This window comes from Trichechus manatus, unplaced genomic scaffold, assembly GCF_000243295.1.
Source record: "Trichechus manatus latirostris isolate Lorelei unplaced genomic scaffold, TriManLat1.0 scaffold00031, whole genome shotgun sequence".
NCBI classification, from domain to species: Eukaryota; Metazoa; Chordata; class Mammalia; order Sirenia; family Trichechidae; genus Trichechus; species Trichechus manatus.
The window spans coordinates 17,393,653-17,420,347 of record NW_004443967.1 but is presented as its reverse complement, the minus strand read 5'-3'; the positions used below and the strand labels follow the sequence as shown (position 1 = coordinate 17,420,347).

Sequence of the window (26,695 nt, the reverse complement as noted above, 5' to 3'; positions counted from 1 at the left end):
CATTCACCTTTCTAGAACTAAGCTCTGTTTCTGGCCTATCTTTTTCTAGTCCCCCGCACAAAACACACATCAACGTTTGCTAACGAATGGACTCAAATATCAGCCTCATGGGCAATATTTCTGGAAATCAGAATGTGGATCTACCACTTTATTTTTGGAGACCTTGCACAATTATGAGCTTGCGGGAGATGCCTGATAAGCCCCACTGAACGAGTGAACAATCTAGTGACCCCATGGAAAGGACATGTGGCAAGTGTGCAAAAAGAGATTAGAAAGCTGGATTCCGTCAGCAGATAACACGAGGAAATAATTTTGAACCCTGGCCAAGATCAACTCAAGTGATCATAAAATTGTTCCAAAATATAGTCATCTACCAGCAAACTGTTTGCAGGATCCACAGGACGTGTGCAAAGGTTGTTCTTATTTGTTAATGTTCTTCCTCACTTGCGTAACTGTAAACCAATATTGTTCATAACGGAAACTTTTATTTTCTTTTCACAGGGCTGGCACTCACCTTTGGGGGTGATAATGAGAGCTGACTGGTTTTAAAGTTGGAGAGGAACCCAGGAATACTGGTGAGAACATCGGACTGAGAGGGCAGGAGACAAGAGTGTCCCCATCTACTACACGATGGACGTAAACACACCGACAATCATGAACATGGCACACGACCAGGCAGCATTTCACTCTGTTATACATAAAGTCGCCATGAGCTGCCGACTCCATGGCACCTAACAGCAGCAATAACCCGCTACACTGTTAACCCACTCCTCCAAGTCTGCCTAGGTCTCTTTCTTCTCATCCTCAAGATGGAGGAGGTGAGAACACACATCTCGACTTCCTCCAGATATCCAGGAGGCTCATACGAGATCGTGAACTTGAGCGAGCTTTGTAAACTGTGAAGCACTCTATACACAGATGTGTTGGCATAAATGCACTTACTGTTTTCAGTATAAGGCATTCAAAAGAGGAAATAGATCAAGTCCTGTTTTTGTGAATAATAAATTCCACCAACATGCTGCTTTTGACAAACTCATTTCTCAGTAGCAACATGGTAGCTTAAGAAAATATATATATATCGCCTGAACACAGCATCTACACCATTTCCAACAGCAGATCTAGGTAGAGTTGTTGAAAATCTGTTAAATACCATCAGTGTATATTTTCTCAAGTTGTTGGAATTGAGTTGGCCGCCGTAAAATAATGTGAATCCAAGTTCTGTTTTTGCTTACAATTGTTTCTATTCAAAACAAGGAGGAAAGCTACTCAGAGAATCCATGATGGGACACATTCTGGTTTAGCGATTCCACAGGGATCCTGCATCTCCGAACATTTTAAATACTTCATCCCAAACTCTGCATCATAGTAAGTGGTTTTAAACGCCAAGAGTTTTGAGCAGAATGTTGTCTCATCTTATGTTACAATATGCACAGGGGTCCCCGGTGGATCTAGTGCAGTGAAGGGCGAGTTCCCCTGTGTCCACATGCCTGCCACTTGTCACCAGACCCCGCTCCTGACACAGCAGCTCAATGGGTCTGAGAAAGCTCTCTGTAACTCACATGCCCAAATGGTTTATGAATTTCGAGTTTTCTTTTTCTCCTCGGGCAGCTGCCACGGGCCCTGCTGCCGACCAAGCCATCTGTTTTCTGGAATTTGAACGACACAGACAGGAAAACCCTACACACGAAACGCTGGCCTGGCCACGTAAACCTGAAGGCAAGCTCCTTGTCCTGCTTCCCAGGACTTCACACCTACGCAGGGTGACATTTTTAATTCAAATGCCACATCACAAATTCAGTTGTCAGGGAAAATTAAGATCATGATTTTGGTCGTAAAAATAGGAAACATGCAACTAAAAATGGGTGACTTTTCTTGGGTCAGCCAGCTAGCCTAGGCCCTAACAACGGTTGGGAATTGTTTTTCTAGAAAGGTGAACATCACCTTTGATTCCCGGCGGTCTGCCAGGCCCGGCAGACCCAACGCAGGCAGTTCCTCTCTGTCAACCCCAGCGCACTTTTTGGCTGAGCTGTGGTGGATTAGAAATGGTTTCCTGAAACATAAATCCCAGATTTCCTGCACCAGCGTTGGACAAAGTTAACAGGGGTGCTTGCCAAATTTTCATTTAATGGAGGCTTCCTGATAATATTCTTTAGCCTGATTTTTAAATATTTTAGAAATTATACTATAAGCAACCACAACAAAAATTCAAAGCGGTAAAAAAGGTTTCCCTTTCCGCCCCCCCTGTACCTCCTTTCCTACCGGTCTGGCGCTGGGAACCCATCTTGGCCTTGGAGAATCCATGTTTTCTGTCAGCAGCAAGGGATTTCTAGAACAAGAACTCTACCTCTGCACTGCCGTCAGCTCAATGAGACATGAGTTTATATAGGAACTTTGGGTTCCTGTTTTCTCTTAAGTGGAAGCTGTGACTGTTAAACGTCCAGGCTTTTGCTATGTGACAAATGCCTTTTAGGAGGTGCTTCTTGGAAGAACATTGAAACTTTCCTGGGGGAAAATGGAAATGGAAATAAAGGAGGGATTAATCTGTTCGTCACCACCACTTCTAAAGGAATTCTTCCAGTGTACCGTCCGCTTCTCAGTTCGGTATGCAGAAGAATAACCACCCCGGTGTTGAGACAGGCAAATTTTGCTCAGAGAGGAAACCCGTGGAATCCGTTAGAGAAAAATATCCATACCAGTTGCCGTAGAGTCAGTTTTGACTCATGGTGACCCCATGTTTGTCAGAGTTTGCTTTCCACGGGGTTTTCAATGGCTGTGATCTTTTAGAAGTAGATAGCCAGGCCTTTTTTCCAAGCTGTCTCTCGGTGGATTCAAACCACCAACCTGTCGGTGTTGAACTACCTGTGTCGGGTCAAGCACTTAACTCTTTGCACCTCCCAGGGACTCCACTGACAGGGATCAAAAACTCAAGAACACGGCAAAGGAAGAACACAGGAATCAAATATATGAGCAAGTGTCACGCACACCGTGTGTCTCACTGCTTTCTGCAGATCCCTCTGTACAGAGGCCAGCCCAGGGTGGACGGCTCCTGTCCTCCCAGCTGAAATGTAACCTCAGCTGACGCAGCTGGAAGCGTGGACACAGTGCTTTACCCTGCACTTTACTTCAAAACCTTCAGGTTCTTCCCCTCCAACAGCAAAGAAGAAAAATGACCTCGGACAAGAAAGATCACAGGTGCTGAAAGTGACGGGCGAAGGCTAGTGAATGAATATTCTACATTAATTTTACAATCGAAATTCACTGTTACTTAATATCAGAACTTTAATTTAGTTTTCTGTTATTCCTTTGGTATTTTCGTGAATGAACGTGAGACAGTCGAGTTACTGCATCATTTTAATTTTACTTACTGGTGGGTACCCTTAGGTATAACAATATAAGACCTCAAAGAGTCTGGAGAAATACTGAAATTATATTTCAATGAATTATGTGTCTTCCATAAATTCTCAATTCTGAAGCTCCGTTCCATGACTTAAATACTCTGACAACTGAGACCCGCTGAGTTGTGGGCGTTCTCCAGCATGGAACTTTGGTCCTGTTGGACCATCAACACAAACTATAGCCTTGTTCCCCCAAATCTATTGTTAAATGCTAGTCTATTGTTTTTTTTGCTTAAAAAAAAAAAGCAAAAAAGCATTATGCAAGAATGGGTAACTGTGCTACAGAGACTCGTCCTAACCCCGTTCGACAGGGAAGAAAACTGACTCCATTTTTGAACGTCAAATATTAATTAATGTAGAAGTTTTTTTTTTTTTTTTTTTTTTTGCTGCTAGAAAAGGGAACTTCATTTGATATCCTTTATAGCACCCGTCCATACATGCCTACCAGTTCGATGCAGTTTTTAAAACTTGGAAACAGTTGCCATACTTTTTTGTTGATGTGGATTATAACAACACTTTAAAGGTCCTTTGCAGCAGATTTGCCTAATGCAATACACCATTTGATTTCTTGACTGCTGCTTCCATGGGCGTTGATTGTGGATACAAGTAAAATGAAATCCTTGACAATGTCAATATTTTCTCCTTTTATCCTGATGTTGCTTATTGGTCCAGTTGTGAGGATTTTTGTTTTCTGTATGTTGAGGTGTGATCCATACGGAGGGCTGTGGTCTTTGATCTTCATTAGTCAGTGCTTCAGGTCCTCTTCACTTTCAGCAAGCAAGGCTGTGTCATCTGCACATTACAGGTTGTTTGATGAGTCTTCCTCCAATCCTAATGCCACGTCCTTCTTCATATACTCCGGCTTCTTGGATTATTTGCTCAGCATACAGATGGAATAAGTATGGTGAAAAGATACAACCTTAATGCACAGGTTTTCTGATTTTAAACCATGCAGAATCTCCTTGCTCTGTTCAAACAACTGCCTCACAACACAATTAAGCGCTCTGGGATTCCCATTCTTTACAATGTTATCTATAATTTGTTATGATCCACACAGCTGAATGCCTTAGCATAGTCAATAAAAGACAGGTAAACATCTTTCTGGTATTCTCTGCTTTCAGCCAAGATCCATCTGACATCAGTAATGATATCCCTCATTCCACGTCCTCTTCTGAATCCAGCTTGAATTTCCGGCAGTTCCCTGTCGATGTGCAAAAGACCTCTTTAAAGTGTTAAAAAGCAAAGATGTCACTTTGATGACTATAATGTGCCTTACCCAAGCCATGGTCTTTTCAATCACCTCATATGCGTGTGAAAGCTGGACAATGAAAAAGGCAGACCAAAGAAGAATTGACACATATGAATTATGGTGTTGGTGAAGAATATCGAATATACCATGGACTGCCAAAAGAATGAACAAATCTGTCTTGTCTTGGAAGAAGTACTGCCAGAATGCTTCCCAGAAGCAAATATGGTGAGACTTCGTCTTGTTTACTTTGGACATGTTATCAGGAGCGACCAGTCCCTGGAGAAGGACATCATGCCTGGTAAAGTAGTGGGTCCGTGAAAAAGAAGAAGGCCCTCAAGGAGATGGACTGACACAGCGGCAGCAACAATGGGCTCAAACATACCTCCGATTGTGAGGATGGCACAGGATGTACACAGGCTCGCTATGAGTTGGAACCAACTCAATGGCATCTAACAACAAGTAATAACAAGAGCAATGGTAGCAAAAAAAAAAAGAAAAGAAACCAAAAATTCAGTTGCTGTCAGGTCAACTCCAGCTCACGGAGACCCTGTGTATTGCAGAGTAGAACTGCTCCATAGGGTTTTTTTGCCTGCAGTCTTTATGCAAGCAGATCACCAGGCCTTACTTCCTGGTGCTGCTGTGTGGATACGAACCGGCAACCTTTGGCTAGTAGCTGAGCCACCCAGGGACCTTTTAGTGATAACAACAGCTAACATTTGTTAAACGCTTACTTGGGCCTTTCCACTTAAACGTCACAGTAATCTTAGGAAGTGACTGTGAGAGAAAAGGAAGCTCCCACAGGTCCCTGTGTTTATTCAGCAAGTATTCATGGGCTGCTTGTCTGGACGAGGCCCACCAGCTGTGGACGGAGCATGTGACACTCCGGAGGCTTCCGCTCCTGTCCCAGGTGAACGGTTTAGTTAACATTTTTTTCTGACTAATCCTACAGATTAGAAATTAGTTCCCTTCTATTCGTTGAAATCCTGAAGCTCTGAAATGAGTCTCAAATGCTTAGAAACGAAAATGCAATAGGTTAAAAGGCCCATCTGGTGTCCCAAAGGCCCGGCAGGGAGACTCCGGACCCTGGTAGCAAGTCCGGGAGCACCCACGTGAGGTTCACAAGCTCTACACCCTCTCCTCACATCGGGGTGAAAGTTCTTGGAATCACAAGTCCTTTAATCTAAGAGCTCAACAGCTCTCTAAAGCAGAACTTTGCTTTTGTACTGAAATGGGGGGAAGGACTGGCCCGGAGGAGGAAAGGCACTGCCCACAGCTGCTGTGGATACCAAGTGTCAATGGTGGAAACGGGGTGCCAGGAGTCTGCTCCCCGCACAAACGCTCGGGCCCCTTGGCGGGGCGCTCGTTTCTGAGTCTGCCGCTGGTTTTGAGACAATGCTGGAGAAGTGAGGGAACTTTTCACGCGGCTGGCATAGCACTGCTCAGCTGGGAGAGCCGCTGACCCGCCGCCAGGCAGCGGGACAACTTGCCAAGAGGTAAGGAAATACTAGAGTGGGCAGAAAGCAAGATAGGGTGTGGAGGGCTGGTGCTGAGCCGAGACCCAGAGAAGGCCATGCCACCATAACACCCCGTAATCTGTGCCCTGTGTCTCAGAAGGAGGCGCGTCTGTGGGGCCTGGCTCTCAAATATCTCATTGCAACATCGTGAAAACAAACAAACCCCACACACAAAACCCCCTGTCATGTATTTGATTCTGCTCCTGGCGACCCCACGTGTGTCAGAGTAGAACTGTTCTCCACAGGATTTTCCACGGCTGATTTTCAGAAGTAGAAAACCAGGCCTTTCTTTCAAGGTACCTCTGGGTGGGCTCAAACATCCAGCCTTTCAGTCAGCAGCAGAGTGCGTTCACCATTTGCGTTCACCCAAGGACTGCAGCTTGGTAGGCACATTCCATAAGGCACTCCTTCCAGTGCTTCTGACGAACGCCATGTTCACTATCCACTCACACCACGCAAGTGAGCAACACTCATAGCCAAGTGGAATCTTGCTTAGGATTCCAAGGCAATAAGGGAGGGCAGACTTCCCATAATTAAGTCTCTATTCTCCTGCACCTCATTTCAGTCATGAGCCCTCTCGTTGGCCCCACTGTTGACATTTACCCAAGTCGAGTGCACCATTCAGAGTCAACAACACCCAGTGACAATGCAGTTGAGGACACGGACCACAGGGTTGTTTCGTAGGTAGTAACCGAATGGAGGCTTTCCTGGACTCCAGCTTGATAAATTTTTGACGGCATTCAGCCCTCATCACTGAGGTAGGAGAAACAGTATATGTCAACGAAGTGCATTTTATCACACCAGGAATAACCACGAACACCTCTGCCCAGGTAAAAGGGTGCCATGCAGTCACACTGGCTGGGAAAGGCAGGTAAGAGGCAGCCAGCCCCAGAAAAGGAATTGACTCATTGACCTCAAAATCATTCTGCAAGAATAACCTATTGCAAGAACGGTTATGCATTTAACAAGTGTAACACCGTAGTCGCCAACACCACGGTACACTCATTTCAGTGATTAGACACAGCATGTGGGTGCACGTGTACCCAAAGTGACACATATACTCAAAGGTACATATGAACCCAAAGGTATGCATGAACCCCAAGGTACACATGAACCCAAGGGAGCACACACATAGCGTCCCGTGAGCTGCTTACCCTTCGATGGTCTTCCATCAGTTTCCTTAGGGAAAAGCCTATTGTGATTCAAGTTTTCTTTCCCTAAGTACAAGGGCATCAAGGCCATGGACCCCAAAAAGCAAAAAAATTGTGCAATGACAACCATTTTTCCTAAATGTGCAATCCAGAAAAAGCTCGTTTTCAGCAGTTCGCCCCACAGCAGATCAATTTAAGAAGCAATTACCATCAATGCAATGTCACTGTGCTCCCTAATCGGCCCCAACGTGCTCCGCTCAGCTCAGGCGAGGCCTTTCCAGCAGTTACTACAAGTCGGGAAGAGAAGGACATGGAAGCGTGCTCACAACGATGCAGCTCAGGGTACTGAACAGCTGGGCCACATTTTACACCCAAAAGTGATGTAACAAAATGTGTGCTATGAGCCTGTTCGAGCAAGATAAGGCAGAAAATTAAAATATAACACACTGACTATAGGGCCCTCTTTCTCAAGAAGATGATGCTTCTCTGACAATTTTATCCTACACATCCTTTTAGCTGGCTCACTGTACGTCAGAAACAATGTTTTGAAAGTTTTGTACTCACCAAAGGAGAATGAAGGCTATAGTCTGAAAAAGAAAGAAAGAAAGGAAAAGAGTTAGTTTTCTGGTTAACGGATGTTCTTTGCTAATTCTAGCTGCATCTTTCACTACATCACTAGTTGAACCTGCTCATTTTTTGCTTTGTGGTTTGGAGTCTTTTGAGGCCTTTTTAGCTAGCTGGCGATAACTTCTTTTAGTTGCAATCATTGGCTTTCAACAGCGTCCTTCCCTGGACTCTTCTGTCATATCTGATTGTCATATCTGATTGTCAGTTGATGGTGTGTGTGGCCGCTGACATAGACCCAAAGATCTTGGTGTCTAGCCACCCAGACAAGCCACCAGTCAGCCACTCCTGCTGCAGCCTACCATGTCCCTTTCCCCCTAAGACAGTCCCCTCACCCCCTCTCCCCTAGAGACAGCCTTTTAAAACCTGGCTTGGGGCCGCCCTACCACCCCAGTTTTCTAGCTTAATCATTATCCAGCTTGATTATCCCCATTAATTTAGCTCTTGTGTTCTTTCTTTCTTTTTTTTTTTTTTTTTGGTTACAGCTTTATTGAGATGTAACTTACATATTACAAAGTTCACCTGTTTAAAGCATACCATTCAGTGATTTTTAGCGTATCCACTGAGTTGTGCAATGACCACCATAATCTATTCTGAGAACAGTTTCATCATCCCTGAGAGGAACCCCATAATCGTTTTGAGGTTCATCCATGTTGTAACGTGGATCAGTACTTCATTCCTTTTTATGGCTAAATAATACTCTACTGTATGGATATGCATTCTGTTTGTCTGCGCCTGAGCTGATGGGCATAGCTCTGTGTCCTTGTACAAATGGTCAGGACGGCAGCCTAGCACTGGGCTGTCAGATTGCCCTCTGCCCTGGGCGGAGACCATGCTCAGCTGTCATTACACATCAGCACCACTGCAGGGTAGAGTCAGGTTTAGATCCACACATTTTTTTTTTTTAATAGCTAATGCAGCATGTACAAAGAGCCTTGGTGGCACAGTGGTTAAGCGCTTGCCTACTAACTGAAAGGTCATCAGTTCAAACCCACCAGCCGCTCCCCGGGAGAAAGATGTGGCAGTCTGCCTCCATAAAGATTTACAGCCTTGGAAACCCTATGGGGTCATTTTACTCTGTCCTGTAGGGTCGCTATGAGTTGGAATCGACTGGATGGCAAGGGGTTTGGTTTGGTTTTATCTTCAAACATCACGCCGAGACACTTTAATTTACAAGCCCCAGAGATAGGCAGAAGCTCTGGAGCAGGGCTGCAGACAGAGGCATCAGGCTTCAGTCAAACCTGACGGAAAACCACGAGGAAAGAAACAGCCTCAGGCTAGAGCTAGGCACCCTGTCACTTCGGTGATTATACAAATTAATACACATGACTGGATAAATCTCAATCAAACACAAACAATTTTGACTAAGGGTTTTATTTTAATTATTTCTTAAAAATTCCTGCAACGCTGAGCGGGGGGAACCACAATCAGATGACATTTTGTATGGCTTTGAGCCCTGTTCATGTGAAACCACAGCTGTCAGTTTCTCTAAGGACGGAATTAGAACAAACACCACAGAACCAAAATGTTCTCTAAAGCAAACACTTACCAAGTGAACATTTCCTTTAGCCTAAGGCCCTGGTGAAGCGGGCTACTGTAACACTTAGCAAAGGGTTTGAAAATGCTGAAATAAGCACATTAAAAATACGAGAGTGGAGAGTTTGGTTCCTGGGGACCGAACTGCTCTTGTCAGGAGGGAGAAGAGCGGGTCAATGCGCCATCTCGCTGCATAAACAGGAAGGTTCCCGGTGGTATCTTGAACAGCACAGCCCTCCAAGAAGAGAAAGAGAAGATACTGGATTCACGTAGCCTGTTAGAGTCTCAGCGTCTGCTTAGCGCATCTCTCCCTCATCTTACAACAACCCTGGTGGGGAGGGGAGTCCCGTTTTAATGCTGAGGACACAGAGGCAGGGTGAGTTCCTCCTCCAAGGTCACCTACAGCTAAGAGGGCAGTGGCGGTGCCGCAGGGGAAGCCAGCACACGTTGCTATTGATGTTTGCCTGTTTGCTGTGTCTCTGTTCCTCCAGGGAAGCTGTAGCTCCTTCAGAGCTGGGGACTGTCTTGTCTACACATGCCCAGTGTCTGGCCCATGGCCTGCCCGTAGAGAGGACTCAGGGAGGGGATTGCTGAGAGGGTGGTGCAAATGATTAATGCACTCAGCTGCTAACCAAAAGGTTGGAGGTTTGAGTCCACCCAGAGGCACGTCAGAAGAAAGGCCTGGTGATCTACTTTGGAAAAGTCAGCCACTGAAAACCCCGTGGAGCACAGTTCTGCTCTGACACACATGGCGTCGCCATGAGTCCGAGTCATCCCAATGGCATGTTGAGGGTGACTGTGATACCAGAAATTTTCATAAAATCCCTTCTGACCCCAGGGAGAGCTCCACTATGGTCTATGTCCCAGAAAGATCCGGAAAGGCCCAGCCTAAGCAGATACTTCTCGGGGAGAAGTGGATCTGCAGGAAGGAGCTCAGCTCAGAGAAGCCTGGGCCAGCCTGGCAGAGAAGCTGCAGCTGGTGTCCCAGGAGCACAGAGGAGGAGCGACTCGGCTTCCAGGAAGAAGAGCTGACCTGGGAAGAGAGGCAGGCTGACATCATCGGAACAGGGGAAATCCACACAGAGGACCCTAGGAGGACAGGGTGGGCGGGCCAGGTCCCAGGGCCCGAGCTCCTACAGGAAGTGGCCAGGCTGCAGGGATTGGTCCTGATGGCTCACGAGATATGGGAAGACCCAGCCAGCTCACTGTGCATCCAGACTTAGCAAAGCAGAAAGCAAAACTACAGCATGGAGAATCAGTCAGTTGGGACTGCTTCATGGAAGGGAAAAAACTAAACTTATTTCTGACTTGTAAAGGACTGAGATGGACGGAACTGGCCCATTTTCCAAACACAGACAAAAGTAAAAGGCCGCTCACACACAGCCTTGGTCTGAAGCATCAGGAACACGCGAGTAGGCAGGCTTTGTGTTGCCGAGGCTGTATATACGAGCTAGTCTTTTAATGTGGTGTTGTTGTTGAGTGCCGCCGAGTCCATTCCGACTCACAGCGACCCCTGTAGGACAGAGCAGAGCTGCCCCATAGGTCTTTCTAGGCTGTAATCTTTTTACAGGAGCAGGTTGTCAGGTCTTTTCTCCAGCTGAGCAGCTGGGTAGGTTCGAACCAATGACCTTTTGGTTGGCAGCTGAGTACTTAACCATTGCACCACCAGGACCCTTTTTTAAATGTGTAGCAACATGTAAAAAAAATTGGGGTGCACATTTGCATTGTATTTTAAGACATTTATATACACATTTTTAAGGTCCCAGGAGTCCTGGTGGCGTAGTGGTGAAGAGCTGGGCTGCTAACCAAAAGGTCAGCAGTTCGAATCCACCAGCTGCTCCTTGGAAACCCTGTGGGGCAGTTCTACTCGGTCCTATAAGGTCGCTATGAATTGGAATGGACTCGATGGCAACGGGTTTGGTTTTTTTGGTTTTAAGTGATGCAAACTGTTTGCGTTCAACTGCAACATAAAGGTTGGTTGTTCAAACCCACCCAGAAATACTACGGGAGAAAAAGGCTAGTGATCTGCTTCCACTAAGATCACAGCCAAGAAAACCCTAGGGAGCAATTCGGTTCGATAACTCAAGGGGTCGCCATGAGTCAGAATCGACTCAATGGCAAACAACAACGTATGCACATTTTTACCTGTATATTGCATCTGAAATACCACCTTTTTATGATGGATTAAAATTTTATAAAACAAAGCCACACAAATAAACACCCAAATCATGCCATCAGATTCCACGAACTTTGGCCGTGAAGCAATCTTACTGGGAAGGATAAGAACCCCAGGACCAAATTCCTCCCTCTTGACCTCGTTCTCTTAGATTCCTCTTTTCCCCCAACAACATTGAGTTGTCCTGATAAATTCATCGGAGCACTTGGAATAGCAAGCACTCAGCCCCAGGCCCCCTCAAGCGATGGCTATCTCTATGAATTTAGGTGGACTGGTCAAAGAACAGTAGCATCACTGCAGATAAGAAAATAACAGAGACCCAGTTATGAAAACTGAAATGCAATGGAAATCGACCGATGAAATCTCTGCGGTGGCCTCCTTGGCGGTTTCTGTGTTCTATCAAAGAACAGCTTCATTCCGCTTCCAGGTGGTAACTGGAACGATGGGGCACAAGTGCAAAACGTTTCGGCTTCAGAGTCTCACTGATCTCATCCCCACGCTCTGCCAACTCTCACAGTTTGCTTGTTTACCCTCCAGGCATCAGCAAAGCTGTTAATTTCTGTATTTTCTAATGCATGAAAGAAAGGCTAGAAGGAGGGACTGAACTCGGGGGAGGGATGCTTCCTGAACGGGGAGGAGTTGGGCAGAATCTCATTCTGCCTGCCCTGGGGCCTCAAGTCACTTTGGAAAGGGGTGAAGTCTTTAAAACAACGTCGTTACTGCTGGAAAGACATGTATTTTCTCAACCGTGCATTCCATCAATTTATGGCCGGCAAGCAGGACTTCTAAATGTTTGGCAACTTTTAAAAATTATACACAGGCAGCTGTTTAGCCCAGATCCCCGTGCCTCCCTGCCTGCTTGCTATGAGCGTTTTCTGATGCGTAGCCCCTCCTCACCCTGCCTCAAGTACACATAATGACACTTCTCTAAGGACCCCACAGTCAGGGGCACCCTCCTGGGATTCGGAAACTGCAAATTAGCAAGCCAGACACATCCCTTCTGCAAGTACAAATGGCTTTGAGTTTCCATCCGTCCCCCGCAGTCTGTATCATTATCGTCAGCACGGAATTCAGGAACACTGGAATGTGATTCTACGTGCTCCCTTCCAAGGGGCAGGGGTGCTCGCCCAGCCCCAGGGGTGTGTGTGTAAGGGTGGCCTGTCCTGTGTTCAGCTGCCTTATGATGTAGGCCAAAGAGCCCTGGGGGTGCAAATGGTTAAGCACTCGGCTGCTAACTTGAAAGACTAGTGGTTCGAATCCACCCAGTGGCTCCAAAGGAAAAAAAACAAAACTGGAGATCTGCTCCTGTAAGATTGTTGTTGTTGAGGGCCATCCAGTCGATTCTGACTCATAGCGACCCTACAGGACAGAGTAGAACTGCCCCCTAAGGTTTTCTTGGCTATAATCTTTACAGAAGCAGATCACCAGGCCTTTCTCCTGCAGACGCACTGGGTAGGTTCAAACCATCAGTCTTTCGGTTTGGAGCCAAGCGCTTAACCGTTGAGCCACCAGGGCTTCTTCCATAAAGATCACAGCCTGGAAAACCCTATGGGGCAGTTCTACCCTGTCACATTGTGTTGCCATGAGTCGAAAATTGACTTGATGGCACCCAGCTATCAGATGATGTGGGCAGGTACACTCCCCATTTTACAGATAAGAAAAGAAGGCACAGACAGTTACCCCAGGACAATCGGCAGCTGGTCTGGTGCTTTCGGATGCAAACCTGTTATAGGGTCTCTGGGTGGCGTTTACAGTCTGCATTCAACTCCTATCGTAAAGGTTGGTGGTGCGAACTCAGCCAGCAGCACCAGGGAAGAAAGGCCTGGCAATCTGCTTCCATAAAGATTTCAGCCAAGAAATGCCTATGGAGCAGTTCTATTCTGTACCACAGGGGGCACGGTGTCACCACGAGTCAGAATTGACTTGATGGTAATGGTTTTGGTTTTTATCTTTACCTTGAATTTCTTCATGATATAAACAGTTCTGTGCACGCAGTAGTCACCCAGAAAATACTAGTTGGATGACTGGATCTGTGTGTTGAGCTGGTTTTTTCACATTTATTGAGCATCTACTAAGCGCCCATGCCATGCCAAGTGTTGAGGATTCAGAGATTTAAAAAAAAAAAAAAAAAAGTACATGGCCCAAACCTCAAGGTCTTTACCGTAAAAGAAACCCAAGAGACAAACTTTCATAAACAGATCCCTGAAATGCCGAGGATGAGCATTAGGAGTGTGACAAGCCCAGGGGGCTGTGAAAGACGGAAGCAGGAGCACCTACCCTGCGCTTGGCCAAGTTAGAGCATCTTTGCTTAGAACAAGATTCCCAGGCAAACAACATCAACAGAGGCAAGGAAGCTAGAGTGCCTGGAGCATTTCATGAGTGGCAAATGATGTGAATCCTGGCTTTGACCTTGGAACTAGTTACTTAACCATGTTAAGCTGTAGTTTCCTGACCTGTGAAATGGGGACAATAATCCTCACCTCGCTGGGTGAATAAATGAGACACCCCCAAAGGATCCACCACTGAACCCAGCTCGGGGCAGATACTTAGTCTCCTCCTGTTTCCGTAACAGACATATCACAAGAGGGAGTCTTTAAAAAGCAGAAATTTACGTTCTCACAGCTCTGGAGGCTAAAAGTCCCAATCAGTGTCTCGACCATATCGTTTCCTTCTCTGAGGCTCTCTCCCACTTTCTGAGGTCTGCTGGCAGTCCTTGGCGTTCCTTTGCTTGTCGACAATCCTCACATGGTGTCTGTTTTCCTCTCTGTGTGTCTTTGTGTCTATCCTGGTCTTTTTATAACTCAGAAGTGTTTATTTAGGTTTAGGATCCACCCTTCACTGGTATGATGGATTGATTGCATCACATTGAGTTACCTTACAAAAGGTAACCTGCTCTACCCAAGGCCAACTGACGTAATCACCCGTAACTACTCCATGGGAGTCCCTGGGTGGTGCAAGCAGTTAATGCACTCGGCTGCTAACTGAAAGGTTTGAGTCCACGCACAGGTGCCTCAGAAGAAAGGCCTGGAGAACTATTTCCAAAAAACCAGCCATTGAAAAAGCCCTATGGAGCACAGTTCTACTCTGACACACATCAGTTGGTCATGAGTTGGAGTCGACTCAATGACAACTGGTTTTAACTGCTCCATGACAGCAACTGGATTAGTGCTTGGCCAAACTGGGACCCAGAGCCTAACAAGTTCACACACAGAATTCACCATCACACTGGTGATCTAGAGTGGAGTGGAGGAGGTGGTGGGGCAGGTGGACCCAGGGCCTAACAAGTTCACAAACAGTTCACCATCACGCTAGTGATCTAGAGTGGAGTGGAGGAGTGTGGGGCAGATGGACCCAGAGCCTAACCAAGTTCACACGCAGAATTCACCATCATGCTGGTGATCTAGAGTGGAGTGGAGGAGGTGGTGGGGCAGGTGGACCCAGAGCCTAACAAGTTCACACACAGAATTCACCATCATGCCAGTGATCTAGAGTGGAGTGGAGGAGGTGGTGAGGTAGGTGGAGACATGGAGAAGCTGGGAGGCATTGACCTCAGGAGGGGCTGCAGAGGCTTGCAAGTCTGACTTGGCCCTTCTGCTCTCTGTGTGGGAACGGTCCCCATGGCAGTAGGGAAGGGGATGAAAGGACAGGAGGGGCTCAGTGTGGACCTAGGACCCATGACCAAAAAGGAGGCTGTATGGATAGTCCAGGGGAGGGATGGAGAGGACCCTGTGAAGGTGACAGCGGTGAGCATGGAGCTGTGGACTGCTGAGAGATCAAGGAGGCAGGACCCCCAAGCCTTGGAGAATGAATGGGAGGCGGAGGGAAGGAGTCAGGGTGACCTCAGGCCTGGTCGGGGGCCTGGCGTGGGAGTGTAGGTGGAAAGTCTGCCATTCACTAAGACTAGGTCACCAGAGCCACCAAGAAGTACTTGTATGGACGACGCTCCCAGACACCCAGAGCAAGTTACTGAAAGACAAAGAAAGTACGTTAGCATCAAAGCAAGGGAGAAAGCCATTCTGATAATGGCACAACTCTTTCAGGGGCATGGAACCCAGAGCGGAGAAGTGTGTTAAATATTTCTAAGAAAGAAATGATTAAACCAGATCAGGGAAAGAGCTGCTGATTAATTAGTTATTTTGCTAAATTGGCAAATTTGCCAAATATCTGCCAATATTTTGGTTTAATGATTCCCCCCACCTAACCGTCTGACCTGACCAATTGAAAAGAGCTCATTAATAAGAATGTCAAATGCACAGAGAAGAAATTGGCTCTAAAACAAAGGAAGGGAGAGAGCAGAGACCCTCTTGAGCACCCAATGTCGCGTCTCAAAGAGGAAACGCTAAATATCTCCATTTAACATAGAATTCTTAACACAAGGTAAGCTTTCGGGGAATTCGTACATCCCTGAGCTATGATCAAAAATGTCCTCCAGCTTGATAAGCATTGCCGAGGACAAACACCTACTTTTCCTTGCCCACTGAAAAAGTTCTGTGCACCAGTCACGGTCCCCTCCTCCACGTGGAAGAACACTGTGGCATTCACTGGAAAACAAAAACAGCATTGTCGCAGAAACATGCAGCTCTCCGTTCTGGAACAACGTACTGTAACAAAAGTGTGATGTTTGACTGGCATTCTGTTGTGTCTACCTAGAAAGGTCACCCATCCGCTTCCACTGCAGTGCACTGTCGTTCTCAAGGAAAATTATTTTCTGTCTTTACCGCTCAAGGGATCAGCTTGAATTGTATGCCCTTGACCTGCTGGACCACACTGTGTAAAAGTCCCAGGCATCTGCAGAGATGCTGGAGGCTGAAGGAGGTGTGTGGCTGATGGTGGTCTCCTGGGAAACCCCACGCCTCGCCGCCCTCATGCGTGGCCCCTGGTGTCTCCTGACACCCACAGCCCAAGGGAGGGAGGAAGTGGTGGCCTGCATGTCCCCAAGCCGGAGCCCTGCCTGCTGACGCTGCGGAAGACTGGATGACCTTCCCATCTGGGTGACCACGCTCTCTGTGCATCAAGGACCTCGTCCCTTACTACTTCACTGTGACTTCCCGACGAGACAATGTTGGTGCACGTGCCTTACACTGCACAGGATGAGATCCCCACCAGGGGCATCTCTGGCTAGGACAGAAAGGCCACTGCTTGTACCACGGGGGCGGCAGTGGGTGTAGCCACGGGCACGGGGGTCAGCGCTGCACCCCCTTGCTACCTAATAATCACATTTACTGAGGATATTAAGTCCTTTGTGTAAAGTTAATCGCTACAAGCAGTTAATGGCTGCTAACTGAAAGGTTGGAGGTTTGAGTCCAACCAAACCACCAAAGGCACTGCAGAAGAAAGGCCTGGCAATCTACTTCCAAAAAACCAGTCATTGAAAACCGTATGGAGCACAGTTCTACTCTGACACACATGGGGTCACCGTGAATTGAGGTCGACTCAATGGCAACTGGTGAGCTGGTGCTAAGGATGTATGATCTCCCCCTCTAGTGTCCCATCTAATCTTCCTGATGACCCCGAAGTAACTGGTACAAGGTCACACAGGCTGTAAGAGGTTGACCAGAAACCAAATCCAGCCAGATCAGATGTCAAATGCCATGCTCTTCACCACTGGGCAATAATGCCCAAGCATCAGGAAAATCCCAGGATTCTGGTGCCAGCAGTTCCCAGGCGATGCCTGGGGGCGTGGTCAAGACCCAGCTGGCCGAGGGAAGGACACCAGCCAGGACTCCTTCCCCAGGCCCATACATGGATGGTGTTTTTTAAGTTCCACTATGGAAAAAACCCATTGCTGTCTGGTCGATTCCGACCCATAGCGACTTATAGGACAGAGCAGAATTCCCCCACAGGATTTCCACGGAGCAGCTGATGGATTCGAACTGCTGACCTTTTGGTCAGCAGCCGTGGCTCTTAACCACTGCCCACCAGGCCTCCAGTAAAAAGCAAAGATGTCATCTTGAAGACTAAGGTGCACCTGATCTAAGTCATGATGTTTTCAATTGCCTCATCTGCATGCTAAAGCTGGACGATGAATAAGGAAGACCAAAGAATTGATGCCTTTGAATCATGGTGTTGGCGAAGAATATCGAATATACCATGGACTGCCAAAAGAACAAACAAATCTGCCTTGGAAGAAGTGTAGCCAGAATGCTCCTTCTAAACGAGGTTGGTGAGGCTTTGTCTCACATACTTTGGACATGTTATCAGGAGGAACCAGTCCCTGGAGAAGGACATCACGCTTGGTAAAGTAGAGGGTCAGCGAAAAAGAGGGAGACCCTCAACAAGATGGATCGACACAGTGGCTGCAACAATGGGCTGAAGCATGACAACGATTGTGAGGATGGCGCAGGACTGGGCAGTGTTTCCTTCTGTTGGACACGGGGTCGCTAGCAGTCGGAACCGACTTGACAACACCCAACAACAACATGGAAAAACAATAAACTCAACTTCAATCCTTTGAACATTCATCCGAAGGCTGCAAGCTAATCCAAACTCTTGTCGACGGGGAAAAGAACGAGACAACTGTGCCTCCCTGAGCCTGTGTCCCTGAAAAGCACGTCCCTGCTGCCACAAACTCTTTGAACAAAGCTGCAACTGCTTGTGAACACTCTTTCACAAGGGCGCTGACAACGTGTGTGAAGAACTCCTCAGTTCTCGACTACCCCAGTGTTGAAACTCACTATGATTCTACAGATGTGTGCTTTTATAGCAGAAAAGACCTCCAGTCTGACCCTCTCCTTTACAAATGCCTAGGGCAAGAATACACAGCACCCTGGAACAAGACGTCACCTCCTGCATCCCTCAGGGACCCTCAAAGTCGGTGGAGCATATTTCTGTCGCCTGTGCTCACGGATGGACCGTACACAGGAGGCATCAGTGAGCGCTGGCTGAATGAGAGATTTCTTCTCTCACCCCAGACTGCCCCTGCTTTCATGTCGTTATTATAGGATTTCCACTAAAAAGAGACAGAAAAGAAATGGAGGAACAGAACTTACTTAACTGTAGCTCCAAGGCATTAATTCTCCATAATTAACTTATTATTATGTCCTCCAATCCATACTTCTTCATGGAAGCATTAATACACGCTACAGAGACAGAAAGGAGATTTTTCCGTCTTATGAGAGGGGAAAAAAACCACCGTTGAAAATTCTGTCCACAGGGTTACTCAGGTCTCCAAAATACAGTCTCTTAGAACCCAGCAGTAGGAAAGTGTTCATGTTTCCTGAAAAACTGGGAACATTCCTTTAATCAGACTCGAACAATGCAAGCTATTGTGTTTTCATTTTTGCCTTGTCAACCAGGAAGCTGAGGGCCGAATTTAAGGCACACTTGCAACATCTTATCTCCAGCAGAAGGGAGCTGGCACGTATTGAATGCCTTCTAGCGCAAGGTGCTTCCAAAAATATTCATTTTAATTTAATACTTGTAATGACCCAGTTATTATTATTGAGAATTCATAGATATGAAAAGTGGAGTTCAAAGAGTACGTCAGACGTTCAAAGGTCGCTCGGCTGGCGAGTGGGGAAGACAGCATCTAAACCCGGCTCCACCCGGATTACAAACTACCCTCTCGCACTCCGCCCTGTCTTGATACAAGACGCTCTGCCTTCCCGCACGGGGTGTCTGCAGTCAAATTTCATTCTGTCTTACTGTCGTGTTGTGGGGATCCCTAGGTGGCACAAATGGTTAAGCACTCAGCCACTAACCAAAAGACTGGTGGTTTGAACCCACCCAGAGGAACCTCAGAAGAAAGGCTTGGTGATCTGCTTCTGAAAGCTCACACGGCCTTGAAAATTCTACGCAGCACAGTTCTACTCTGACCCATGGGGTCACCATGACTCAGAATTAACTCGGCAGAAGCTGGTCAGTTATCCTGTTGTAAGTTGTTTCAAATCCTTCTTGGAGGTAAACGGCACAAGTGACCGAGATGAGGCATCGACAACACTGGCCGGCAGGACGGAAATGGTGGAAGCTTCCATCTCCTTCCGTGGAACATGAGGATCCGTATGCCTGTCTGCACGTGGAGCTGCTGTGACGCTTAGTCAAGACCCTGCCAGCCAGCTCTGACCTGATCGCTGGCTCACAGCCAGTGCAGGTGCCGAGCAGGAGGCCACTGTGGGCCCAGCAGCTGCACAGATGTGCCCATGGGGCTGCTGGGGACCCTCAGCGCTGGGGCCAGGAGGAGGGCAGTACAGGCAAAGGGCCCGGTGTGACCAAAGACAGGAAACTTCAGGTCTCCAGAGGCATGGCCCAAGTGTGAGAGAGTGTGGTATTTTGCTAACGGACAGGCCCAGTGGGTGCTGGGCAGATACGAGGTCTACAGGGCCAGACTCCACTGCCCTGGGGAAGGTTCTCCCACTTAGTGCAAATTAAGCCCGTTTTATCATTCAGTAAGAAAGACCAGAGAAGAATTGACGTCTTTGAATTATGGGGTTGATGAAGAATATTGAATATACTGTGGGCTGCCAGAAGAACAAACAAATCTGCCTTGGAAGAAGTACAGCCAGAATGATCCTTAGAGGTGAGGATGCTAAGACTTCATCTCACGTACTTCGGACATGCTATCAGGAGGGATCAGCCCTGGAGAAGGCCATCAGGCTTGGTAAAGTAGAGGGTCAGCGAAAAAGAGGAAGACCCTCAAGGAGATGGATTGACACAGCGGCTGCAACCATGGGCTCCAGCATAGCAACTATTATGAGGATGGTGCGGGACCAGGCAGTGTTTCGTTCTGTTGTATGTAGGGCTGCTATGAGTCGGAACTGACTCGACGTCACCTAACAACAATAACAAGGAATCCATGGGTGGTGCAAATAGTTAGTGCACTCAGCTGCTAACTGAACTATTGGAGGTTTGAGTCCACTCAGAGGTGCCTCCGAAGAAAGGCCTGGCAATCTACTTCTGAAAAGTCAGCCATTGAAACCCTTATGGAGCACAGTTCTACTCTGACCATGTGGGCCATGAGTCAGAGTCCCTGTGATGGCAGCTGGCTTGGGTTTGGGATCTAAAATCTCCCCACTAAAATACATGTAAATTTATGCTTTAATACCAAAGGAGGTCATTTATAGATTTACGCTTTGATATAAACTGCAGAAGGAATACAAAAGGAAGCCGTTACTCCTCCCGCATAGAAAGAAACATAAACACCTCACAGCAGGGACGGCCCTCACTTCCCACTGCAAACATCTGGGAAGGAATAAAAAGGAGCGCACAATTTGTACCAGAAAATCACTAAACTTTGGTGCAGTGCACGTACTGGATCCACGCTTTTTTCACATTTCCACAGAGACGTGAATCAATTGAAGTACTTAAAACAGCCACAGGACGGGAAAAAAAAGATGCAGTCCTATTAGTTATCCTAAAAAACTCACTGCCATCGAGTTGATTCCGATTCATAGCGACCCTGTGGGACAGAGTAGAACTGCCCCCATAGGGTTTCCAAGGAGTGGCTGGTGGATTCAAACTGCCGACCTTTTGGTTAGCAGTCAAACACTTAACCACTATGCCACCAGGGCTCCTTAGTTACCATGGGGTTTATTAATCGAAGCACCTCTTTCTTCTCTTACAAATCCTCACCGATCTTGTGACACCAAGAAGGATAAATGAAGAGAGCCAGCATCTCCCTCATGCCGTGTGATAATTATGAAAACATCGTTATGGAAGTTCAAATTAAAGACGTTTCTTAAGAAGTAAAATCCACTTGTTATAGGAGCGACATTCTTATTAAGGACATCCTTCCTGGGCCAAATTTCAGAAGTCAAATGCAGGATATTCAAAGGTTTCTGAAAAATCAGGCCTTGAAGCATTTAAAAACCAAACGCTTCCATGGCATCTCAGCTGGAGAACAAACGGGAGGCCTGCCAAGGATCCAGATGTGGGTGGGGGATGCCGAGACTGAGTTTCCAGCCTTCCTTGCAAAACGCAATGCCTAGGAGCTGGCAGACGAGCCTGTGTTCTGAGCTTTTAGAAAAAAATCATGACAGAGTTTACATTCTCCGAAGTAATATGCCCAAGCGTTACCCGCCTGCATCTTAGTGTGGCTTAATTGCATGTAATTGGAGCACACTCTGAATACGAAAAGAGTGTCCAAGGCAATAAAGTTTTGTAATAAAGGAGAAAGCCTTTCTCTTAAACTTGAGAACTATCCACAGTTAGCCAAGGGCTGAGAAAACGGAATAAAGAACTTCTTTATTTCTTAGTGACATCTAGAAATATCATTTATAAAAATTGTTGTTGTTGTTGATAGGTGCCATCGAGTCGGTTCCAACTCCTATCGGCCCTGTGTATAACAGAACAAAACACTGCCCGGTCCTGCACCATCCTCGAAATCGTTGTTACGCTTGAGCCCATTGTTGCAGCTGCTGTGACAATCCTTTTTCCCCCGGTCATCTTTTGAGTGCCTTCCAGCCTGAGGGGCTCATCTTCTGACACCGTTCCGCTGCTGTTCATAAGGTTTTCACTGGCTAATTCTTTTCCGAAGGAGACCGCCAGGGCTTTCTTCCTAGTATGTTTTAGTCTGGAAGCTCAGCTGGAACCTGTCCGCCATGGGTGACCCTGCAGGTATTTGAATACTGGTGGCACAGCTTCCAGCATCACAGCAACACGCAAGTCCCTACAATATGACAAACTGACAGACGTGTGGGGGTCTATAAAGATATATCTCTACAAATCTAATCAAGCAGAAAGAGGACCTGCCAGCTGGGGTGGGTAATGGCCGGTAGTACTCGTTACCCACTAGAGGCTTTGCGAGGTGCCGTCTCAGTACAAAGAGGCGGAGTAACCCCAGAGGAAGATTCTAAAACCGAGGGGCCGGTGCTCACCCTGACACGCGCTTTGAGAAAATTAAGCTGAACACCTTTTCCAAGGATGGAAAGTGACGGGGAGAGATGAAGGTGGGTGCTGTTGATCCTCGAGGCAGGAGAAACAGTTCCCCGGTTCTTGCCTGCGTGGCTACAGGCAGATGGGCAAGGCTGCTCTGCAGACAGCACCGAGGCACAGGACCACTGCCTGGCCCAGAGGGATGCACAGCCCAGGGCCCCAGGCTTTCCCAGGCTGCGAGAGTCAGCAGAGACAGTGCTTGGGGCTGGGGCCATGAGCGGGCCGCCAGACAGCTAGACATCATCCACAACCCCGTGGCTGCCACACCTGCACGCGCACACTTGTACACACACACACACGCTCATTCACACACATCTGCACCGTGTTGATCCAGGGACAGAGAGTGAACAAGTCAAGTCGAAGGCTGTCGAGCGTGGCTTCGTCTTGCAGGGGATACAACAATAAATCAATCAGCACCCCAATAAATGTATAATGACCAAGCATGGCAGCTGAGAAGGGACAAAACGGGCACGGGGGAGAGGGACTCCCACGGCCAGAGGTCGGTGGCCCAGGAGGGAGCTGTTTTCTCCACCGCACGTGGGCATCCAATGACACGTGCGTCACAGAGCGGTCTCCCGCGGGCCTTCCCTTTTAAAGGGGAATTCCTGGTGGCGCAAACGGTTAACGTGCTTGCTGCTCACCAAAAGTTTGAAGGTTCAAGTCTACCAGAGGCACCTTGGAAAGAAAGTCCTGGCGATCTGCTTTTGAAAAATCAGCCATTGAAAACCTACGAAGCACAGTTCTACTCTGACCTACACGGGGTCGCCGTGAGTCTGAATCAACTCGCCAACAGCTGGTTTTCTGATTTTTCTCCCTGCGTGTGCCAGCAGCAGCCTGTACTCCTGGTCCACGTCTCCCCGCAGCCTGTCTTGGGCTCCCGGGAGGGGAGGGTCCCGTTCCCCCACGATCCCGGCTTGTCAGAGAGGCGAGGCCAGGCAGACAGAGAGGCGTCTTTGTGCAGAGACAGGATGGCCGCTGGCTTCACCAAACCCTCCCCTCTAGCCCCACATCCCCACCCCCCACCTACCCCAAAAAGAAGGCCTCTAAAGGGACATTCTCCTTTCTCCACGCTGGGTGCCGTTACAAACATCCCCCAACAAGCCAAACACTGTTCTCTGCCCACCCCGCTCCGAAAGGGAGCCGCCGTCACCAACGACCATGTGAAATAACCAAACTGCAGCTGGCTGTTCTGCTGAATGGCTGAGCTTTTTCGTTTGTGTGGGCTGAAAAACGCACTTCTATGCCCCACAGAAGGCCATGTCCACGCCGGACACGTGGGGAAGACGAGGACCTCTCTTGAGCCCACAGCTCTGCCTGGGAAGCCCTTTGCTGGCACCGTCTGAACGGCAGACAGCGGGGAGAAGGGCCGGAGGGAGCCACGTGTTTGTCTAAGAAGCCTCGTATCTCTGACTCCCGGAGCAAACTGCACACACGTTACAGTGAAATCTGGGTTATGGTGGCCTCCTCATCTACTGAGCCAGGGATCAGAGGTAACTGGGACCATCCCAGGTTCCAGGGACCACATGCCGGCAGGGGGAATCGGGAAGTAAGGCAGTAGTAGCAAGGGCCATGGAGGGTGGGCCTGGGGGCTCCAGGAGCTTGAGGTGGGGAGGGGATCAGGTGGCATAGAGGGTCAGAGTGGACCCCAAGCAGGCAGGTCGGCTGGAGCTGAGTCCTGAACCTGAGGGATCCTGGGAGGTTTAAGTGCGCTCAGAGGCGTGACCAAAGGCCCCGGACTAGGAGGCGTCAGTAGAGGCCCTGCTACAGGGGAGGTAGGATTTCCGGCTTGGCAAATAGTGGAGGCTTCCCAGTCCCATGCACGTTCTTGAGCTGCCCCTCGGCCCCTCGTCCTGAATCTGATTCGGCACTCACCATGGGTGTCTGTGGTACCGGAGTGCCGAGTCCACACTGCAGACGCCGGAGGGGAATGTCCACTCTCCCACTTACACCCCACCCGCCCTCAAAGTCCCGTTCAGATGCCATCCTGTGACCGGTCAGCGCCGAGCACACTGGGTCCACGGGGCACGTCTGCTGGGTGCCGGCACGCCTGCCAGGCCAGGGGCGCCGGTCTCCTTCCTGGCTGGTTCCTGTCATCCATCCGTTCCTCCAGTCTTTACCACTTCCCATCGTATGGAGAGATAGTCCACGTCGTCCTCCCTTCTCCGTGAGGACAGACCCTGCCTTTGATGTCTGTACGTCTCTGAAGCCCCCAGGAGAAGCTCCTAAATCTGCCCTGAACAGATTCATAACAGGTGCAGGCGCTGCCCCCTGTGGCGTATCCAGCATCGTGCTAGAAGCTTCGCAGCGTCATCCCCTTCATCCTCACAAGCAGCCTGCGAGGCCAGTGTGTGCGTTTTCCAAGGAAGGGGAAGGAGAATGAAAGCGGTAGGTGACCTTGCTGGCCGGGGGCTGAGAAAGGCTCACACCCACGGAGTCTGACTCCAGAGACAGCCTCGCCCTAAACAGCTTTGGAGAAACTGCTTAAGTCCACTTGAAAAATCGGGTCCTTTTAAATGCAAACATCATCCCAGCAATAGTGTTCATGCTTCTAATGTGCTTGGCAATCCCTTTCTCTGCAAGTTCAAGAAGGTTGCTTTTGGTCAAGCTTATCTCAATGATTATTACAAATTATAAACTAATGGGGTCTAAATTATTGGGAGGCCTCGGGTGGTGCAAAGAATTAACGTGCTCAGCTGCTAACCAAAAGGTTGGAGGTTCGAGTACACCCACAGGCACCGCAGAAGAAAGGCCTGGTGATCTACTTCCAAAAAATCAGCCACTGGAAGCTCTCTGGAGCACACAGTTCTACTCTAACATACACGGGGTCACCACAAGTCAGAATGGAAGGTATACACACGGGGATGGCACCTCAGAGCAAGCAGGGGAGCAGGGAGGGAGTGGGAGACTTTGGGAAGGAGACACATTCCTGACAGGAAAACCAAAGGGGTCCTGTACCCACTTTCAGGGACCTGAGAAAAAGGAAGTCCTGCGGCCGAGACACCTCATGCTGGTTCCCTCTCTGACCATCTGGGGACACTGACCTACTTCCCCAAGGACATGTCATAATAGTGGGTCTCTTGTTCATTGCCAAACCCTGTTCCTGTGGTGCAAGCGGACACACTCACCATCCAAGTCGGCTTGCTTCACATGGCATCATTATGACATCTGTCATGACAAAGGGATTCCTCAAGGCAAGAGCGTGGAGCAGAGAGTGGGACATGGTGCTGGTGGGAAGGAGCTGAGGGTCTGGTGGTGATTACAGAGAGCCTGCGGCCTGAAACCAGACACAGACGCTGTCCCCTCGGACCGCCCCACTGGGAGCTTTGCCACATGGACCTGCCCATCCCTGGGTGTACCGTCTCAGGGGCAGCACAGCTAAGGAGGGTCCCCTCTGCCACTCCACCCTGACCTGCTGTCCCTCGTGTACCGTCATGAGGCAGGTAAGGAAGGACGGACCCTTGAGGTGGTCTAATCCCGACTTTGTATCACTCGTTAGTCCAACAACTCCAAACACTGGCCAAGTACCCAGCACTTCTCTAACTTCCAGGGGTACAGCCAAGAAGGAGTAAGGTGTGGGGTCTGCCCTTGGGGTGCAGGAGGGGAAAGATAAATGCCACAAAATGCTCCAGGGGCCGTGACAGTCACAATAACCCCTCTTCCTTTCCCTTGCCTTGATGAAAGGTGCTGCTGCTCCCTGGCTGCACAATCAGATGGGGGTCCCCTAGATGCCTCACTCTCCTACCCTACACATCTAACAGCTATACAGGCCTGATGATTGTGCTTTCTGAAAACCTGTGGAAACTGCCCACTTTATCCATCCCTGTTGCCACTCAGCTAATTTCAGGTCACCGTTGTCTCTCATTGCAACAGTCCCTAACCAGTCTTCCTGCTTCCAGTTGTGTACCTCCACCAGCCCATTATCTACAGGAACCAGAGGAGGCTTTCAAAATTACAGATGTCATTTGTAACTTTTCTGCTTAAACCCCTTAATGGCTTTCCTCACCAGGCTCAAGCTCCTTATAAGGCCTTCATGACCTGGTCTTTGCCTACTATTCTATCCTCAGCAACCCACTATTCAACTATGTCACCTTCCACCCATTCACCTATCTATCCATGTAGCCATCCATCAATTCATCCATCCATCCATCCATCCTCTCATCCACCATCCACTCAACCATCCA

The 26,695-nt window shown here is 48.3% G+C and overlaps 1 protein-coding gene and 2 long non-coding RNA genes across 5 annotated transcripts in view; 1 reads left to right on the top strand and 2 right to left on the bottom strand.

The window, feature by feature from the left end:
- Window positions 1-2,691, bottom strand: part of PTPRE (protein tyrosine phosphatase receptor type E) — a 112,516-nt gene extending 109,825 nt beyond the window's left edge. Inside the window, exon 1 of one of the 3 annotated variants that reach the window (XM_023730058.1) lies at window positions 2,260-2,691. The gene's annotated coding sequence lies outside the window, so the exon portion shown is untranslated. The remainder of the gene's footprint in view (window positions 1-2,259) is intronic. The other 2 variants (XM_023730057.1, XM_023730056.1) reach the window with 2 other exon arrangements.
- Window positions 2,692-6,299: 3,608 nt separating this feature from the next.
- Window positions 6,300-25,668, bottom strand: LOC111820261 (uncharacterized). Its single transcript, XR_002823815.1, has 3 exons — window positions 25,640-25,668; window positions 16,110-16,186; window positions 6,300-7,896 (listed from the first exon to the last, which is right to left on the bottom strand). It is a non-coding gene; the product is annotated as an uncharacterized LOC111820261 (long non-coding RNA).
- Window positions 25,669-25,740: 72 nt separating this feature from the next.
- LOC111820260 (uncharacterized) overlaps window positions 25,741-26,695 on the top strand; it is a 22,143-nt gene continuing 21,188 nt past the window's right edge. Inside the window, exon 1 of the long non-coding RNA XR_002823814.1 lies at window positions 25,741-25,954. This is a non-coding gene — a long non-coding RNA (uncharacterized LOC111820260). The remainder of the gene's footprint in view (window positions 25,955-26,695) is intronic.